Here is a 17,881-nt window from a genome sequence, read left to right as displayed (position 1 = left end):
TCCTCCATCAAGCAGTTAGTAGCTGGCACAAATAGCACAAAAGGGCAATTACTACCTGTTTTTTAGAATACCATTGCAGTCGTCTTCTGTGGCGAAACAACACAAGAATGTTACAACTGGCTTCCAGTCGCCGCAATTGAACTGCAACATCTTGAAAGTTCTCAGCGTAGAACTGTACAGAGCATCCGCTTGAAAGTTAGCTTACTATCCGCTACTGGATAGCAGCTCTAATAAGTTCTGCTAACTGTAACGTCGCAACTTATTTGTTCTTTTTCGAATTTTTGACATATCATGCCGTCTGACCATCCGGCCGGCTCGCTTTGGTGGAATCCGTTGCCGTTGAGTTAACTAGAGCAGTTTTGGGGTCTACTTGAGTGGTACACATGTGATATGGAGGGCTTCTATGGTTTTCGCACGAGTCAAGCAGGCCGTGAATGAACTACTGGGTGGCACGCTTTTAGAAAAATTAAGCCACCAGAAAACACCTTGGAACTACTCGACACGCACACACGGGCTAAGTTCCCGTTTTTGTGCATCTTTTTGAGCTATCAGCCTTAACTTGAGGCCGTCAAGTTAAGGCTGATAGCATTACATGCTTAACTACTGTCCCTTCCTATAGATAATAAGACGTTTGGCATGTTGCTGGCTTATCAAACAATGCAACAGCTTTCTACTTGGAATATCTTTTTAAACAATTTCGGCACTTCCTTAATGATTCTTCAGATATAATAAGGAAGCTTGCGTCCTCGGATATACTATATATTGTAAAAAAAAGAATTGCATTCTACGAATAGCAATGAGCGGACGAAAGTTAAATTAGCTCAGATGAATAGATAGCAAACTTCTTTTATATTGCTATAAGAATGCCCAAAAGATCAAATTCTGCGCAAATACTAGAAAATGCAGCATATATTATTCGGGTTTTACTACTTTTAAATGAAATGATACTCGTGCGTTATATGTTTTGGGAAGTAACTGGCCATTTTCAATTACTAGTGCCGATAGGTTATCTATTTTTCATTAGAATTAAGCGTTATGATCTCGAGGTAAATTTCGAAAAGCATTCCTGATCAGCTTGACAGACCCTATTGTAGGAAACGAAACCTAGAGCAAGGCGGGTGAGGGAAGTCTTTTGAAAGTGGGTTACAAAACTGACTAAACTATTTTACTTATTCTTAAAATCAATTAATTTCAGGGACATTTTCAAGTACCCCTGCATCTTAGTACCCCTAGCCTCGTAACAGCTAAAAGTATTGTTAAGCTTATCGTTTCAGCCCTATGCAAAAGTCTCTGCAGTTAAATTTCTGCCTAGTTATTCATATCCACCGAAGGCAGTATGTACTAACCAGATCTGACAATTATGACCCAAGCAATCAAGCAAGCAATAAAGAAAGCATGTTTCAGTCAAAGTCTGTCTACACATCCTTACTGGATCCCGCTCCCGTTTCAGCCTGCTTTTGCATATTCCTGTATGTAATATTACCCTGTTTATTTCGTTACTGCCCCCCCAGTGACTTCAATTAACGATGCGCGAACAAGGTACGAACAACAAACAAGGTTTCCATCTTCAGCAGCCAATTAAAAGGCCGCGCACCTCATGACAATGAAATTAGGTTTTGTCATCTCCTATCTATTTCCAGTGTGGCAGTGTCTTTTTCCGTGACCTTTAAAATTCTTACATAGTGCTTATCCATCGCAACGGCTCATCAAGCCCCTCATGGATTTCCAATCGTTGGCAGAAACTGGAGAGCACCGGCTCTTGAATATCAATAAAACAACTGTCGCGCGGCCGATAAGCAAGTTCATCAGGGATATGTGCGAAGGTGGTGGGTATTCTTTCTGCCATAAGGTACGACCAATGCAGGAATCCTTTTGGCGGTATTAGGCCTAGGCAATCTGCATTGCAAAGTCTGGTAAATGTGTTAGCATTGAAACTCAGTTAATTTTTATGCCACGTCTCGTTTTCAACGCCTCAGAGAGGCAAGTGCTCTAAGCTAGACGACCATAGAAACTTCCTATAATACGCCCCATTTCAGTGTCTAGTACCTAACAAATCCCTATCCTTTATCGCATAATGCAAAATAGATTTAGCACTGACGAGCAGATATAACATCGTGTCAATCTAAAAGATTCATAATTGATACATATAATGGTGATAGTGATACTATTGTTTTATACATTATTTTGTAACCCTTTCCATTTTTTAAAAATATATATTGGCACGAATCAGAAAATAAGAAAAAAATTACTTGAAAACAAAAAAAATGGAGGATTTTCTACTTCAGTACGCTATTGTGATTTCTGAAGCAATGAGTGGGATCATTATTTAGGGTTAAGTTCTTTCTAATAAATAATAATGGCTATTACTATAGGGTCTCCAACATTTTATATATGAACAATGTCGGGAGACATACAGTTGGAGGTTGTGGTGCGATCAGACCAAGCAGCATACCTCACATCTTCCGTAATGAAGCCCAAAAAGGCTCCAGAATTCGGGTCTCTGAAGCACTTCAGGTCGAGGGTAGGTCGCAAAGAAAGATCTTATATTTAATATCAAATATTCTATTTTAGAAGCCAGTCAGAAATATCATCACAATAAAATGTCTAGCGATGATGAAACATACTTATTCTCCGTGGACTCTGACAATTATCCAAGACAATAGCACAAATAGCGCTTCAGCTTCGGAAGAACAGTTCCTTGGGCGACGATTGTCAACTGCAGCCATTTTAATCGTAGCAAATTATTCTACAATTATAATTACTCTGTTCGTAACATTCGTTTTATCATTTTTTCTAGCTTTCTCTCTGCACACTGTCTCACTATCTAGCTTTTCGAACGATTCCTTGTAGTTGACTTACAGTTGTCTATTCTGTGGTCATTTTATGCTGCATTCGTTTCTTCATTATTGTTACCGTTGGCTGGTCTGTTCTATGGTGAATGTAAAATAACCCAGGTTCAGTTTCATTGTGCCCAATCCCATTCGTTCGCCATGTAATGAACTTGTAAATTACGATCGCGCGTCTCGGCAAAATTACGTCTTAAACGGCAACAATAACAGCACAACTATAAGCGTAACTGGTAAATGTTTCGATGGCTGCAAGCCGATTGCCAATCATGACTTTGCGTCTTCCAGCTACCCTAGGAAAATACTCAAGGAGCTAAAAGAGGCCTACGAAACACACTGATAATATTCCTGCAAGCTGCAAAAACACACCTGCGTAGTAGTAGGCCGTGTAAGAATAATACCAACAAACGTGCTAATATGTAACATGCGTAGGACTAATAAAATCGGCGGAAGGCACATCTTCCGACAATGGAGAATCTCAAATCGAAAAACGAAACGAAAATCAATCAGCTGGCCTTTTTATAGCTTCCGTCGTGCCGTGTAGCAGTTACGATGGTGAACGGCTTCATCAAGGAAAAGCAATTTTACCTTGCCAACCAACATGCGACAAATTTTATACGCTTTTAGTTGCAGAAATCATTACCAATGATTTTTCATAAGGATCATCTTTTTAGATGCCAGACCGCGATCTAGTCTATTAATAGTACATTCGGCTATGCTCTTATGTATGTATCTACCCATCGTGGAATTTCGTTGGAAACCTTACCTTTTTGCACATGAAAGAGGAAATTTTTTCTTGGTTAAGTTCCACCTTAGGTCCCTAGGAAAGGAACCTCCATGGGTCCAAAGTTAGCGTTATTTTTTGGGTGCATACTACAGTAACCCAGGTAATCTGGGCCAAGGTCAAGTCAGGCGAAAGAACACTACTGTTACTTCTATTATTTACGTCTAGGTAAATTAAATCAGGCTTGAATCGCAGTGTGCAACGTGAGATTTTTTCGTCTATATAGATTTTGTCAAGAATCGCTAATATAATCCCACGGCACACTTTATCATAATATGCGTCGATGAATATCTTTCTTGGGCGTTACTATTCAGCCTACTAGCGAAGTTCGATCGACCCCTATTACCATTCGTCATCAACTTATTATTATTTAAAAATAACAATAGTTTGCAGTTTATACCGACACACCGCTAGATATAGATGGAGCGAAAAGTCTGAAGTAACGCACGACATATGTCGGAACGATCAAGCAGTAAGGGCCCGTTCGGATCAGATTGGCAGCTGCTTTCCATCGCCATGAATCATCCTTCTTGTTGGTCAAACCAATCCAAAATCGATAATTATGGCGAATACCCGACGTATGCCTCTTGTGTATTTGCTAAAATTGGTGGAACACCACTAAATACATCGATTTCCGTTATGTTCTTCCTTATTCAGCTACTATTTTATGGCGGAAGGCTTCTGTTAATTCTAATTAGACAATAAATACGTTGGCCCTAACGCGGTCAATGCGTTTTGCGTGCCACTGAATTGGGTCAACATAGCTTACATGCGTCACCACAGAACCTGTATCGCTTATGACAGGGCGTACAATCTGTCTACCAGAAAACCATAACAGCAGACAAATTTATTTGATGCCGGGAGCACTGCATGCACCAGACATTTAGAAAAACTACACCATATATTTATAAAATCGTATAGTTGATAAGTTGTTGCTTACTGGATTTTTAGAGGAAAATTCTCTATAGCACTATTTGCTGTCGATATTCTTTACTATTCTGTCAGTCATACAATTCTTCTTTGGCAAATAGAAGATAATGTGACTGATTGATGCACAAGTCATAAAAAAGAGGTAAGGAGAGCGAGCGAGCGAGCAGGCAAATAAACGCTCACATTTAATTAAGCAACAGAAAATATTCATATACGATCAAAAAAAAACGATTTATATTTTCACACGTTTGTTTACAACATCTATTCCTTATATCCGTTGAGGAGGGCAATTATAAGACAAAAAAAGAGTGACATATTGTCTACTGATTTTCAATGGCATTGATAATCTATATTGCACATTACCTATAAGGCAATATCTATTAATGCTCAGGTTGAAATGCTTGTTTCGCGCCGGCTGGCATCGGTTCGGTAAACTTTTACGGGCTAGCACCGTACGTACTTATAAGTGCGCCGAAATCAAGTGCGCTATGCGTGTATCTCTAAGATAATTTAAATTGGCACGTAATCTACGTCACACAGAAATATGAATGATCAACAGATCTCTCTTCTGGTTCGTAATACACAGACTAGTCTAAGAGTAGCAAAAGAATAACTACGGTAAGTAAAATTTTCATATAAAAAAGTAAGTTTCGATTAATAAAAAGTGCCGCTATCATTCGGTTTCCTAGTGACGTTGGCTCCTTCGTGAGCTACTTGGCTGCTAGGTAAGCTAGAACGGCCGGTTGGGGACTTAGGATAGCAATAGTTTGATAATACAGAAAACATACTATCATCTGTGTACTTCTAGCGCGTATCAAAATCGGGAATATTTACCCACACGAGACAAAGCGCCCAAAAATTCTCAAGGTCTTTTGAGGTTTGTGACGGCCTATGCCTGACAGTGACGACGGCTTTTGATGACAGCTACAAAGCCAAGAGGATAACAAAACGTAGAAAAGCCCAAGGTAAATTTGTATGGGATTGTTATTTATTTCTATTTTTTTTCCGTGCTTCTACAAGAATCTCGACCAGAACGAGGACAACAGCTCAATCAATGGCTACCATTTTGATAACTAAAATAATATGGCTTTCGGTTGTATGTGATCGTTTGTTTATCATAAGTGGTCAACACGGTTTGTGATTTGAACGGTTAAGTATTTATCGTAGAAAAAAAATTATAATAAAAGCAACTTCACCATTTTCTTGTATCGAGATATCACATTGTATAACGAAACAAACGACAATCGTTTCATCGTCACATAAATAATAACAGAGCTCGCCGCAACACGTAGCCTTAAACAGAACAAAATTAACCAACAGACGGTAAATTAAAAAGGAAGGAATAAAAATTTTAATCTTGCTCAACAACTACCCATGGATCTTCAACGTCATCGGTTTGTGGGTTTCTTATTATAGATGCAAGCTGAATTCGACGGTTCAACCCACTATAAATTTTATTGGATAAAATAAAAGCGATATATATCTCTTTACTAAATATATATATATATATATATATATATATACACACATATATAAATTAGGGAAACCGATTGTTTTGTGTAACGGGCATGCGTTTGTCCGCTAATTCTGATAGCAGAAGGAAGCCAGGTTTTTTCTAAAACAAAAGAACAAGTTTCTTATGGCGAACAGCCCGGCATCGTTTTCCAAATTTAAGCGTAGATCAGTTAATTATCTAATACTTCCGCGCTAGACAAATGCCCGCCAAGATAAAAAAAAATCGCTTATTTCCCGAAAACGGACGGTCTATGTATATAGATATACATTATTGCCAATTTTCATGTGGCCTCTGCAAAATATGAGAAAAATCTTTTGATAGATGCAGGGATCCTCCATAGGGCTTACATTTAAAGGACTCGTAAATTCACCACAGTGGTTCAAGAAGCCATTTTTACAGGCCTAGGTCCTTAACACAGAAATGAAAATTGCCGTTTCAACGGGGAGAATATCAGTTGGTAATTGGGTCATCTAAGTAAGCGCCAAAGGTCAGTCTTTTTTCTGTGGTTTTTGCTCCTTTGGGTTTTACCGTTTTGAACCCTTGATTTTTGTGGAAATTTTGGCCTGTTATCATCCGTTAGATTTTTTTCTATGGGCTGAACTTAATAGACACTTTTTAGTGTAGTTTCGCTTTTTTTTCACACGTTAGTTTACATATATCGCTTGACGCTCGGTTACTATAAAAAAGTTGCTTCCGCATTCAAGAAGCAGTATTTTTAAAACTAGATAAGGGTTATATTGAAGGACAACAATTTTCAGGGGCGACATCATGCATTTACAAAAACATCTGTTGGAGCATGTTTTTATCTAAATATGATTTTAGAGACAAGCATAAGAAAGATAAGTGTGCCTACACTTCATACCTGTATATATTGCAGTATATGCAACTTTGATTTATAGTTGCAATGGGTTAATCGATGCATGGCCTGGCACTCAGGGTGGAAAAGGTCAGTGTAGAACGCACGCATAATGAACGCTTACCACAATGATATCGATAATTACTGTCTTTGATTTGTGACGGACGCTTTTTTCATAAAAGCGAAAACGTAAATCAATTTTGCCGACGAACCCGCAAATTGTGCCGCTATACAGAAACTGCTGTGTCGAAACTGATTACTTACGAATCAGATAGCTAACTAGGTTATTCAGTGCTGTTTGCTGTTGGATAAAATCAAATAGACACTTAGTATGGGTGTATTGAATGTACTCTATATCGCATACTTTTCTTTGATTAATTGGCCAACAAATTTTCGGACCCGAAAAGCTAGCAGTAACCCCTAGTCCTGCCTGTAGATGCATAAATTACTAGTTATACTGTGGCAAGAATTTTTTTAATAACATTTTGCTGATTCATTTGGACTCGACGAGTGACCGTAATAAATAATGTATTCGTCATTTTTATGGCTGACATTGGCGTGTGGGGCTTTCGAGATGCGACTTTACGTATTGCGCGGATGTACAGCCGTACGTTAAGCTGCAACGGAACTCTGCGACATGAATAGGACACTGGAACGCAATCGTTTGAGGATTCACTGATATCATTGAAGCAGCTGTTCTGTTTGGCACTTGCTCGATCGGTCGGTCTGTGCCTGCGATTTGTTTGCCACTTGCAAAAAAAGCTACGCAAAAACTGTTTCAGCTCAACGGTTGTACCGATGACGACGGCAGTCGTGGCAATGGTTGAAATAGCTAAAGTAACAGACTCATGTAAGATTCTCCCTCTACTCAATGTAGCGATAGCTCCCTTCGACTTGTGTTTGGCAAACAGCGATCAACGTTACGACAAAACGTAAAATAGGGATTGCGTCGGCAAATTTCATTTAACCGTTAAATCTTTGCAATTGATCAATATAAAACAACGCTAAAAACAATCTACTAGATAGCCGCAGAAGGAAAATACGAAAATTCTAGGTATATAATGACGCTATATTACTTGATTACTGATGATTACTTGATAACTGTAAACCGTCAATGCGTTTCTTCTGATTTCTGGTCCGAACCAATTTCGTTATCAGTTGCAACCAGTCTCACTTATGTAGTAAAGTAAAACGCTATTTGTTAGACGATTCTCTCTTATCGCTATTTTTATTTACTTCTAAATGTGATCATTGTCAATGAATCCCACAATAGATACGATACACATTATGTTCCTGAAAGCCGGAGAGTCGTTGTGAATCTTATCTGAATTGTGATGATAACGGCAGATTTTGCTTTAGCAGTGAATTGGCAGACACAGAAACCAGAGTTCTACATTATTCCGTTTGTCTTCAATCGAGTTGGCTAGATACAGCGAACAACGGGGTGAATCGCCCTTTTCTACGTTTTACGTACCGTTGATTCGCTCGCTGATCACGGTGCACGATATCGTGACGCGACCTGACTTAGCTACGTTGACCGGCAGGCATCTTAAGCTGCCTTCGGAAGTTCGTTGATGGTACCGCACGTTGGCTCTTCGTCATGCGACCACCAACAGCGGCAGCGGTCGAGGCCGGAAGAAGCTTCTATATACACAGACAGGCTTTAGCACATAGTTGGATGCCCTATCGCGAATCAGCCCTATGCTAGAATGGCACTGCTTATCATAGAATGGGTGAATGTAGTCGCGCACCGACTATGGTGGCATTCTCTAATGAATGCCTACTTTAAGAAGAAATCCCAACGTTTGCTCCCGTCGAATCGGTGGTTTCCTCTTTAACCGAATTAAACGTCGCTTTAGCCACTCGACCGCACGAGCGACTGCCCGTTCAGTTGACCAGTGATCTGGCCTTACGACGACGGATTTTGTGCAGGCATGCTTACGTCAGCCACCTTTCGTTAAAATGTTGAAACAAGGATGACAAAAAACATGCAAAGCCAAGAGCATGGCAGCCACCATGTCAAACGTGGAAATAAAAGATTAGATGAAATAACCGTGACATAGCGGTAGATCAAAGTTACGGACTGATTTTAAGCTGGAATGAATATTCTATCATAGCCTTGTACGTGTACCTTTTTTATATGCCTATCATAGCATACTATTAGCTGGGATTTATACGTCGCAGTTCCTATCTCGCATTGTTTGTCCCATAGTCCAGAAGAAGTAATTCTGAGATATATTCTCAAGGTATACATACTCTTAAGGCTAAATCAAACTATTGGCTACACTTGCTTCCAGTTTCATTTTTGTAGATTGATTTCCGCTCACTTGTGCTCCTATTTCGGTGCCAGCTGAGGCTTTGGCAATCAGGCGCGCTTTCTAATAATACTCTTCTCTACGCCTAATTACATTATCCTCCCAGATGAATGACCACATATAAAAGAGGAAGTTCTAAAATTGATGACCTCAATACATCGAACCTTCACTATAAATGAGCATCGTTTCCATTGCTTCATTAGCCTCATTTTTCTTGCTCTAATAGGCGACAGTGCGTCTGTTTGCGATGAGTTCCTCATTTAAATGGAAAAAAGAAGACACGAGAGGACTAGCATAGCGCAAAGTATATAGCACCTCTTTATTATTATTATTATTATTATTATTATAGCCGTAACAGAGATTAAACCGTTCTAGCACTAATATCTGTAGGTGATTACTCAGTTCCCAGGTTACTTGCGCTAGTAGTTTGTAGTGGGTTACTGTCTCCTCCGCCCGACTTCATCTTTGATTACCTCCAAAATCGTCAAACCGAAAATGTCTCACGTTATATCTACGTGCTGCTGCTGCTGCTGCTGCTGCTGCCATTGTTTTGGTCGGCCCCAAATTTCTCTTTCTCATCATTTACCCTAAAGAAGCTAATCGTTTCGTAATAGCCGTAATCGCTGCCAACTCGTGTGACTTATCGCCCTATCCTCACACCGTGGGGTACACCTGAACTCTATGGATGAAAAGTGTGATAATTTTTCTATTTTTTTTTTTGACACATTTCACCGTTCTAAAAGCTATTTCGTTTAATCGTTTGACTGTCGTAAAGCCTTTACACTATGCGCTAGGTTGCAGCCTAGTATCAATGGTTTGAATTTTCCGCCGACGATGTCAAATGTCTCTAACAGAACAGCGACGTTGTTGAATTGGCTTTAATGCGTCAACAACACAAAGAAACGACTATTACATCCAAGCTAGCTTTCTCCTCGGGATGAGCCAATGGGCTGAAGGACAAAAAATAAGCCGGACCAAAAATATGAATAAAAATGCAAAAAGCAATAATCTCCTCTGTCAAGCAATAGGGAAATGGGAATATACAAAGAATATTGGGCTTTTTTGGATAGTACCACAAAAACAGCGAAGTTCCAAGGAAAAGAATACTCGAGAGTTGCGTCCCTATCCATTTCCACTTGTGTCGGACATGTGGGTTGTTATAGTTCTTATGACAAGCCATCGCTATAGCAGTGCCGCAATCTACCGCATGAGAGATGCATAACCATCGCTGGGCGTTTATGTTGATCTATGTGCGAGATGTGGGTCGAAAGGGTTCGTATATGCACGAATGCCTAAACGTGTTGTTAGAGAATAGTGGTTAATAGTTACTCGTAGAAGTTTTCAAGTTATCGATGGTTTCAGCTATATACAGCTAATACAAAGATCAACAGAGTTGCTTTTCGATGTGAAGTAACCGAAGAGGAATAATGGCGCACAGGCCACTGGTACTAGAAGCGTTTGCGTTACAGGAATCGGGTCCGTAGTATCGTGCCTATTCTTATAATAATGTCCGATGTTATGATATACAAAAAAAACAGCCAAAATTGCTTTTATCCGTATAGCGGGTAATCCGCTTTGGTGTTTCCCGCCCACATTATTCTGTGCCTTCTATCTTCAGCTTTTGACAGAGTTAGCTCTTAAGGGATACGCGACCTTGTTACACATTTGCAAAGGAAGGACCGACTCTCGTCCTAATTATCGATGCGGCTACGAGATGACATGATGGCCTCATCTGTAATAGATGATTGCCATTCCGTACATTAGTCTGATGTGCTATTTTCGTTGCTGTATTCATTCACCTTCATTAAAATCTCGGATCATCACAAGCATAACAACTGATACTATTGCACATAGAAGTGGTGGTCACCTAAATATACGTGGGGCATTCGTTGACTTCATTTGTCGCCGCCATAAACGTCGTATACACGCCGTTATCCGTCAGCGTAGGTCATATTGATAATCTGCATTTTATCTAATCAGTGAATACCGCTGAATCAGTTAATTGACGGTCGTCATCAGCACTATAATATGCAATAACGATAACATGGCGTCATTGCTTAGAAACGATAAAAATCCTGTCGAGTATACTGAATGATGATTATGTATGATGAAAAAAAAATAATAGTAAAGTCTCTGCAAACGGAACTGTCCGAACTACGGGTTTGCGTGCCCAGTGCTGGCCAAACTGTACTCATTTCTCTTATAGCCACCCTCAGCTACCAGATATTATCGATGGACAGCTGAATATCTTCATGCAATCTAACTAGCAACGATGCGAATATGCTAGCATCTGGTCAACAATCTGCGATAACGGTTTCTCGCCTCTCAGACGGTACCGGTCTAATAGTTTCGAGGTTTCACAAATTAACTTACAATAGAGCTAATGACTTTCATGCTTTCCTGTAAACATGAAAAAAAGAAACAACCACCCGCTGGTGCATCGAATTTGTCATCTAAATACGCACTCTCACATTTCACCAAAACGTTCTCGATATTGATTAAGCTGTAAGCATCGCGCAGATGTTTTAACACCACAGATTTTTATCTGATCCAGTAGATCAGGAGGCCGCTACGATTGCTGGCTGCAGGAGCTAACAGTTCATGATAAACAGCATTTCATCGCTGAACGCATCCCGACGCAAGCCCAATGTTAATTATTTCCTTATAACAACTCATACAGCATCTTGTCTCACAAGTTAAAGTCACGAGACCCCGTTTTCAACTCGCAACTTCTCGGAGCTATATATGCCAGCCGGGCTAGTTCATAGGATGGCAAGGTTTTAAGTTTACTGCTCACTGGTAAGCCATAACTGCACTGTTACGTTGCAAAAGTTTCCACTATGATTTCTCCCCAGTAAACCCCACTGGGCTACCTCTTTCGGAGGACTGACAGCGTGTCGGTCCTCCGAAAGGTATGTCTGCAGACAATTACCCCCTTCCTCCCGATCTAAATAGATGTAGAGCGCGCTACACTTTTACATCATCTTATCCCATATTCCGTTCTTGAGTCCCACACAAAGACGAGCCAACCCTGTAGTTGCTGAGTAACCAGTTAACCCACTAATTTAATAGCCGACAGGTCATCTTTGCTCTGTTATATACTAATCATAAAAACCTTCGCTAACGCTAGAGAAAAGTAAGCATAAAGCATTACTCAATGATCACCACATTCTAATGGCATCCTTATATATTCCAGTCGATATAGAACAATGATAAAGGATCTAATACTACGGTTATGAATATTTCCAACAAGAAAATTAACTATCCTATTGGGATTCTTCCGTAACTTAGACTGAAGTTCTCAGCATACGATTATACCGACGTTGATGTGTTTCAACCAGAGCAAGGCTATTGATTGCAATTCTGATGCGCGTGCTAACAGATCGTCATGTTTGACCTAACGTATATTATAATACGTTGCTAAAAACTAGCTAAATCGCATGATCTCAAAATTTCTTTGTCCTCTTTCAACAGTGGCAATCGTCACCTCGACATGTATTTTTTTTTGCGATTTTTACTATACTCGTAGGAGCTACTATGTCATATGTAGAAGGAACAAATTCATATCATTACCAACCAAACGATCTATCGTTCAAGCTTAGTGTGAGAAATAACTAGCATCGTAGAAGAAAAGAGAGGAAGAGGAACGTAATCATTAACAATTTCCTTCGTTCCGTGAACTAGTGCTTGGACGGTTCCAACTTCCGCTGTCGGTGCTATCGATTATATCCTCTCTGTAACCGAGTAAGCTACCGAAACATAACGCTTACGGTAACCGAGATTCGCGTTCAGATTCATCAGCTATCGGAGCGTCTTACCTTGCTACTAATGCAACAATAGCAGAAGCGGTAGCGAAAAAGCAAACACTGCCAGTTTCCGTAGAGTCAACGTTAGGAATAGGGACCACGCACAATTCCAGCGCACAATGGGCGGGACAATACTGACAAGCTTGTCCGCTTAAAGAGCGCGCCCAGACGCTGACGGCGTTGCCTCTGCTCGCTTCACTTGCTCCTTTGTTTCGTAACCATATTCTATATAATGCATTCCTCTGATGTTCGAACAAGATCTCTGAGTGATATACATATGCATAACAAGGAACATTGTCGGCCAGCCGCAAGCCATCTATTTGCGGCATCCCTCAGCAGCAATGTTATCGCACTAGGTAACAATAAGGATGGACTTGCGGACGTTTTTGCACGGGAGGTGATTAAATAGGTTGGTGTTAGCCAAGATTTCGACCGTTCGGATACGTCATTACCTCTGGCGTGTATTCACGTACCTCGAGAAACTTTCATCAAGTCAACTTTTGTGGGTGGGTGCCCTACTTTACCAACTCTCTGCCTCTGGACCAATTGCATCGGGCCGATTTTGATCAACTCGTGCATGAACTTGCCTTTTAGACTAACAACGACTCTGCGAATATTACACACTATAGGTGAAAAATATGAATAAGTTTAAAGTTAAAGCAAATACTTATTATTCCAAATGGCGTCGGCAACACATACCTTTCGAATAATAAGGACAATAACAATGGGATTGCTAGGCAGAGGAAAACACGGCCAAATTTTATGCGTTTTTCCAGCTCAAGCGTAAAAGGCAAATATGCATCTAATATATCTGATAGACGCAGCGCAATTTAAACGAATGAGCAGGGGCATGGTATAAGCTGTGGGTAAATAAACAAAATTTTAAATCTACACTGCACGACTTTTACTATCAGAATACTTCGATGGAATGCGACTCATGGCTCTATACACGAAGATCGGAATAAAGCTGGACTGAGGGGCAAATTAATTCCAACAAATGAATTTAATGAAAGAAGTTCAAATCACTGACACACATTTCCATAGAGGTAACATAGCCAGTTATATAATAACAGAATAGTGTTAGGTAAAATGGCCATTGAGAGGACTGACGCTATCGTCAATTTCCTTTCTGCAAATTATTAGGCCATAAAGGCCATATTGGTTCAATGAAATTTCATTGTTCCTAGTGGCTGAATCGGCAGCTTTCAATAATCATCAGAAGATCATATCACTGTCGTTTTTAGGTTGCCTTTTTTGCGAGCAAGCGCTGAGTGCTAGTACAAGTGACCGCTTTTTTCCCCATCATAGTTATAATATATAGACGACGCTCGAAACACGAAGACAAATAATTTCCTTTTCGTTTTCTGATTGTTTTGACGCAATGGGTTCGCCGCTTGTATCCACGAATAAAAGTCACTTCCAACCTCGTCATGTGTTCCTATACATTCACGCCATCGATAGCATTGTTCTCTGGATCATCTTCATTGCTGTTACCAGGATAATGTTTCATAGAAACAATGCGCAAGAAGATTTTACGACGCAATAGTCGCAAACCCATTGAGTCAGTTATACATATGTATGCAGGGTGTACCAAAAACATGAGTTTAGTTTTTATTTACATGTAGTTAGTACATGAATCGTAAAAAAAAAACGTGCAAGAAATGTACAACTTTTCGTTCTGCAGATGCTCGAAAATATTGCTACGCAGATGAATACATTACTAATATTATTGACCTATTAATTCACAAACTTCAAATTCGTCTACTTAAGGTAAAGGAGGTCCATTGGCAACGGAGCGGGGTGGTTTACAGGATCTCTTTATTCAATCTACCTTTTACCGGGATATGTCCTCTATGTGTCACGATAATAATGGACAAACGCTTGATCTTGTTGGAGATAAAATGAATCGAAGTCGTCTCGATTTCGTTGTAGTAATTATTTTCGTAATAATTCGAGTACGAATGGTTTAATAAATTATTGCGTACACTTTTTTTAGGACACCCTATATACATACACTTCGTCCACAGGTATCTAATAGATAAGAACCTGAAAGAGAAAGAGAGTGCGAAGAACAGTGAAAAATGGAGAAGCGAACGCAGGAGACGAGACTGATGCGATGGTCCAAGCAGAACTTTGTTGCTACTATGTAATCTATTTACTGCCGGAAACAGCGTATTGCTGTTATTATAGTTGTTGTATTCTGAGATATTGGCTGCGACCTATTGGACGCAGACGGACCGACCACAACTGAGTCACTAGCGCAAGTAGGACCAGCCAACGTCAGTAGAACTGTGCTCATCGAGATGCTGCAACCGAATAATTACAGTTATGGGGAGTTCTTGCATCGCCATTTTGTCGATTGCTTGTACCAAAGCGAAAGCGAACCCCGGCGCCAAAGCTGAGCTTCCACTACAGCCACGCGCACCGACAGCCAGATCATGGGTCAGGCAGATGTCGAGATGTTTAACTGGGTTATTATCTGTTGAAATGAAGATGGATTTTTCGCTGTTGCTTCTTGTCAATCCCCCATCCGTGCTGAATCTGCGCGTACGACGCTAGTATTTGAAAGCCTATTCGTTTTCGCCGCTACCTGTTATAGTGTCTCGCAGTTTATCCCTCTTATCGACAACCGCAGTTGTTCACTGTAGTTCTTGCGGTCGCGCTCAAAGCATAAAAGAGTCAACGCTACGACCTCGATCGGCATCATCATGATCATTATCACTAGTTTCGTTGTCATCAAATCGTCATCGCGCTAGAGTCAGAGTCATCGGATAATGCAAGTCATACGGCAGGTACACTAAGACGGGCTAAAGTGGTACTCGACCCCCCCCCCGGGGCTCGGGCGTCAAGGCTTGACCCCTATACTGGCAGTAGCTGTTGTCGCTATTGTCGTCACAGTAGCCGCCGCGACGAATTGAGCGACATAAGCATCACCGGCGAATCCCCAATTCAAAAGGATGATTCAACATCTGTGTGCGCTCGTTTGTTAAAACGGGAGGATCGTGTCGCTAAAGAAACGAATTTATTGAGTGCATGGGGGTTTGTATGGGATATCCAAATGGCCTCACTTTCAGTTGCAGCTGGACCGATGACAGCAGTGCAAGTATGGCAGGACAAATAACTAAACATAGTAGCAAGTTACTCACTGTTATGTGCTAACATGTATTCATGTTTATTCGGTCGGCAACGAAAAATACAGACATTCAGAATAGCAGTTCGTCTTTCTTTTCTTTCTAAGTACGAAATTTCGTTTCTGAAATTGAAATTTTGAGTCCCTTCATCAGTTAATCAATTTTGAATGCTGTGTATAGGGGAGTCTAATAAATATATATTTAAAATTACGTGCAGTTTATTTAGATAGCGAAATCCATGTTCAGCCTCGATCTTCAATAATGTAAAAGTTGGAGATATGTAGTTGATGATATTACTATTGCTATATAAGATGATTTTTGTGTAGGGCAGAACGCGATATATTTGAAGATCAGTGATAAAGATGAAAGTAATTTCAATAACGATCCAACTTTGAAGTAGGAACGTAAAAAAGCCGATCAACAGGATTCTGTCATGACGGTTATGAAATAGAACATTTGCACGCACTGCGGACGCATAATCAAGGAGTAACCAAATCGATCGCGTCCAAAGACGGGTTGGCCAGCGTTCTTTAGATTCGGCTCGTTCACCGCCCACTCAAAAGTTACAGAACACCAATATCATTGCTACTAAAGTTACGTTAGCTGCTTAAAGCTAGTTTCGTTTTGAATAACGTTTCACACCCGAAGGGTAAGATAAGAACTTATCTGATGCGAGGCTTTTTTCTGTTCGCTACTGGTGGTCGAAACAATTGTATGACCTATCAAGCATTTTAGTATTTCTGTGTTAGACTACTGCCATTGTCACTAATGGCAAACAATTTTAGATCATGAAGAAAGGAGAAAAAAAAAAACGAACGAGTCCGTTAATGTTCTTAGCAGTTTACGACGTCTGCCATGAGCGCTATTATGTAGCACATGCCGTTCCTTCTTAAGGCACCACACAATCGTGTCGAAAGCAGGCGAAGGTCTGTCTGCCTTGCCTCCCAGTTGCTTCTATGTATCGCCATCGACTCCTGGCTAACACTCAAACAACGTAATGCAAGCATCGAGCTGTCGATTGCTGTTTCTTCTATTTCCCGAAAAAAAATGCAGCGTGACCAGCTTCCACGTAAAAGGTTGTGTTTCTCTCTTGAAGGTGGAGGTAGTTCGATGGGCCTCCTCAACGTATATAAGTGAAGGCGATAAAGCTTCAAAGAACTGAAGTGTAGCTTTATAGCAGTGCTGATCATATATCCTCGAAAAACATCCTTTTAATATCAACCCGTCTAGCACTGCCATGCCATATCGCCCACTACCAAGCCTTGAACTATAGCAATTTGATATAATCAAAACTATCAGGTAACTGACCGTAACTGACAAACGTATTCCAAAGAAGGCTGGTTACAATGATGCGTTGTGGATCTGATAACGTGCCCAAATAAAGAAAGAAAAAGTACATTGAAGCGCGGAATAAGTCATGGAAACGAGTACATCTAGATGCGTCGTATAGATTGACTCGTTTACCACGGTCATAAATGAAGTAATGTGGAGTCTACGTTCGTATGAGAATTAATTTTAACGACTACAAGAAAGGAACGCCACAAGTGTCGGCGCTGAGAGGTACGCATAACTGCCAAATAAGATGACTCATGCCACCTCCACTAAGGCTATAAAAACCATTCTCATAAAAAGAACAACAAAGTAGCATTTATAATTAACTTAGCGAGTAGTTTGAATGATTACATTTTGTACCTTGA

Source organism: Varroa jacobsoni, unplaced genomic scaffold, assembly GCF_002532875.2.
Source record: "Varroa jacobsoni isolate VJ856 unplaced genomic scaffold, vjacob_1.0 scaffold_1280, whole genome shotgun sequence".
NCBI lineage: Eukaryota > Metazoa > Arthropoda > Arachnida > Mesostigmata > Varroidae > Varroa > Varroa jacobsoni.
Note: the sequence above shows the minus strand (reverse complement) of the source record.